General features: G+C 41.3%; 1 protein-coding gene across 1 annotated transcript in view; it reads left to right on the forward strand.

Annotated features, from left to right (window-relative positions):
- sema6d (semaphorin 6D) overlaps positions 1-4118 on the forward strand; it is a 42458-nt gene that overhangs the window by 4386 nt on the left and 33954 nt on the right. The window contains 1 exon segment of the mRNA XM_020605838.1: positions 698-796. The gene's annotated coding sequence lies outside the window, so the exon portion shown is untranslated.

The raw sequence follows: 4118 nt of genomic DNA on the forward strand, positions 1-4118 counted from the left end.
AGAAGGCAGTAAAAGGCAGGGAGAGCTGAAAAGGAGCTGAAGATAAGTAGGAAAGTCTGGCTGCAAGAGAGATGAAAGACAGATTCGTGTTTTGTTTTCTTTTCTCTGTTTGGTTCACTCTGCTGTCTGTAAGCTGAACTGTTGGCGGCTCTCTGTGATGCTGCTATAAATCCCTCGCAACCCACCCTGTGACCCCATGTTGTCTGGAGTTTACATGTTCAAATTTAAAACTTCATTTTCCATTTCACAGAAAAGGGCAATAGCAGAGGGAGATGTGTGTTATCACAAAAAAAAAAAAAATCTGCTTGACCTTGCTGTACTGAGACAAACTCATCAGCTGTTGGCAGGAGATTTCTTTTATGCAAACATGTAGCTGTACCCACAGGCCACCATGTATGACAAATACAATTGGCTCATAAACAAATCATTACCTTAAACAGACACGCAAAGTTATCTATCATGCTTTCTGTCTCACATACATGCACATGTGCACAAATTTTAACACACATTTCCCCAGTCATCCACAGTTAAAGATGGACGTCCTGTGTTAATCTTCCTAAATTAACAGATAATTAAAAAACACCAAAGACCTGACCAGGATGTTCAGAAACCTAAGACCTGTTACCTCACTGCACGTATCAAACACTCAAATTAATTAGGGTTGCATCTGGATTTGAAAATATATCTTTGTGAACAGTGAGCTGATCCTGGACCTGTGACCCATACCCAGAGGGGAGCTGATGGATGGGATGACTGGTAGACCACTTGGCCAAACTTGAAAGCCCTCTGGACCCTGGTGAGTCTGTTGTCACAGCTCTGAACACTCTGCTTTAATCAATTTGGATGTACAGTATGAGTGGCTGTGCATCTCTATGTGAATATCCCCAAAGACGGGATATAGAGAGATCCTTTTGATCTGATTTGTGGCAATGCAAATGAGGCATCTGGGGGTGCATCTGGAAAAAACAGAAACTGTTCCCTTCTGCCCTTGATGTGAGTGACTCTGCAATTAATGTTTGACATGCTCTAGACAAGTTAGGTGTAAAGGGAGCACATTATAAGTGTTGATACAGCAAAGTGATAATGTAAAAGATGAAACTTTTTCACAACAGTAGTAAAAGTGCAAACTTGTGCATTGCTATATGAAACTATCTTAGAGAACAAGAAAACTGGGATAAAGAAGTAACATTTTGGAACCATTTTAGCAATCATTATGGTTAGCAGAGTGGGCAATCCACTGAAAATTTCCATCTGGATCTCATCACTGGGAGGCAGTGAGTGGCTCACTTTTACTGCGGTCACAGCACGCACGCACACAATGACTCATCCTCAACAGGAAAGGGAAGTGGTGTGTAGCTAAAACATGTATAACTGTATCTAAAATTAATCGCTGTATCCTAAAAGCACGGTTTACAAGTCAAGCTAGCCGCGCATGGACATTCCTCTGTAGAGCATGGCCCCAACTGATATACAGCATGGCTTCTGACGTATAACATGCAATGACAGAGCCAAAGGTGGCCTCTGGAGGCAGCGGCCCCACACCCCGGCTTAAAGCTTGGCTACCCCACTTGTCACCCCACATAGCAATGTATTGGTGATTGCATTTTTCTTTCCCTTTTTGCTCTTGTGAGGAGCAATTTCTCCACTGCTGCAGCTCCACTGAGGACACTTGTATAAGAGAGCACTCAACTAATTGTACTTTCCCTCCCCCCCTACCCACTGTGCATTCAAATCACCACTTTAGACTAAAGGGAGATCAAACACAGGCCGTTTTCATACAGAGATCAGGGCAAACTGCTGTTGTGTTGCTCCTTGTTCAAGGTGGCTTTTTTTGATTTACTCTGAACTCCAGCAAACCGCCGCTGCTGTGTTGGTTTTACACAGCCGTCAGAATCCCGTGATGCTTATCATGACGTACTTGGCAGCTAATGGATTTTTATTTTGAAAACAAAACAAACGGGCCGTCTCATTTTGTTTGATATCTGTATAAATAGAAATCGTGAATTAAAGTACTACATGCACCCAACTGCAGGTGTGTGTGTCTGTTTAAGGGCAGGGCTGCAAACACAAACATACATACACATGAGGTGCAGAGCTGAGACGGCACAGCGGAACAGGCAGAAGCGTCAAATATGTGCAAGTTATTTTTGCTGCAAAACAGCAGGAACTTTTTGGCGCACCAGGTACTGAGGGTCGGGAGGCGTTGGTTTGTTGTGTTATTCTTTGCTTCATGTCGTGGTCATCAGAAAGTGTCGGTATGTGAATGTGAACAGCAGAAATTTAAATAAGTGTTGTGAATATTGTGACAGGATTATGATTCAGCAGGTTGAGCATCTCCTCACATTTAAACATTTAAATCAACAAATTATTTCAAATCAATTTATGCCTGGATTCTGCCTGCAAATGTCACTGAAAAAAAAATTAAAAGCATTTTCAATAAATAATGAATGCTTCTAACCTTTGTGGGGGAAAAGGACCTGCCCAGGGAGGAGGGGAGATCTAATTAGTTTCCTCTGGAGGGGTCTGTAAACAGTGATGCTAAAATCTGCATGATGAAAGAAGGAACAGGAACAGAGGAGTCAAACTCCAAAGAGCAGATAATCAAATAGAAGCTACAGAAGTGTTATAATAGTTGATAAATGAACTGGCTGTTTCTCTCTTACTAAATGTACAACCACAAACAATCAGGGACTTGTTTTAGACACACATTTTGGTCACACGCAGAAAAAGCTGAATAAGATACTAATTTCTGGTACACAAGTGCTTCATTCAGGGAAAGGATTGAAAAGTGAGATATCCCTCCAATTGTCATTTCAGTTTTCTGTGCAAGTTCTCCCTCCAGCAAAATGACCCCTACCTTTATTCTTATTAAACATGATGGGAGTAGTGCTCAGATTGTTTAATTAAGTAAAAATAGAAAAGTATTAGCAGCAAAAGATAAGGTACCAAAAGTAAAGATACTCATTATGTAAAATTGGACATTTCACATGAATGTATATCTTATTATTAGTTTTTAGTTTTTAATACTGACGCATTATTAGCTTAATTTAAGTTAATGTTGCAGCTGGTAAAGGTGGAGCTGATTTTAACTACCTTATATGCTCATAAGGCAAATTACAGCTGGGTAGCTTGTGAATTTCCCACCAAGGATCAATAAAGTGTTATGATTATTCTGCATTTTGTTAAGTTCATCTGACTTTGAAAAGTAACTATTGTGGCAACTAAAGTTATCATATAAATTTAGTGGAATAAAAAATATAATATTTGCCTCTAAAATGTAGAAAAGTCAAAGTATGAAATAATAGAAATACACAGATATCTCAAAATTGTACTGAAGGCTACAGTATGTAAATTAAGGTGACACGAGCATGAAACTCCAACTCAACCCACTCTGCGCTGCCCAGCGCTCCCTCTCCCTGCTCCACTGTGCTCTACTACTATCCGCCATGCTCTGCTCAGCTCTTCAGGTATTTGTCATTGGGAAATTACAATAAATGAGAAAGCAACAAAACTTACTGATCAAACAGGAATAATTGAAAATCTCTGATTGCTTTATGAGGTCAGTCCCGCTCAAAACCTTTACAAGCTAATATCTCTTTGCTGCATTTTGGAACATATTTCTGCAACAGAAATAGTTTAAGTACAGCACTTGAGTAAAGTGTTTAGTTTCTTTCCACCACTCCACTGCTGTTAGGAACGCTCTGGTAGGGAGGTGAGCGAGTAAAAAAATGACGGACCCAGGTAGCTGACTTCAGTGCAAGAAGTGCTCTATTTATTTACAGTGACAATAAATATGTGTACAACCAGGTGAAGGAATATGGAGCAGAACCAGGTGTCGAGTGGCAGACATGGAAAACATACAGTCAGTGATGAGATGATAAGGAGGAGGCCGGGCTGCGGACGCTAGGATTCACTCCTGGACTGGTCGTGGTGGTTGGTTGCTGAGGGGACAAAGTCACAGAAACAGTTAATGGGAGACTGTGCATCGACCTGCGTGGTGGAGTGATGTGGAGTAGTGGAGGTCCGTGGTCCGGAGGAGCGATAGCGGCTGGGAAGATAAGACACGGGGCACAAGGCAGGAACGGAGCTGGGATGAAGAGCGTGAGCAAATACATATA

The sequence above is a fragment of the Monopterus albus genome, unplaced genomic scaffold, assembly GCF_001952655.1.
Source record: "Monopterus albus unplaced genomic scaffold, M_albus_1.0 scaffold72.1, whole genome shotgun sequence".
Lineage (NCBI taxonomy): Eukaryota > Metazoa > Chordata > Actinopteri > Synbranchiformes > Synbranchidae > Monopterus > Monopterus albus.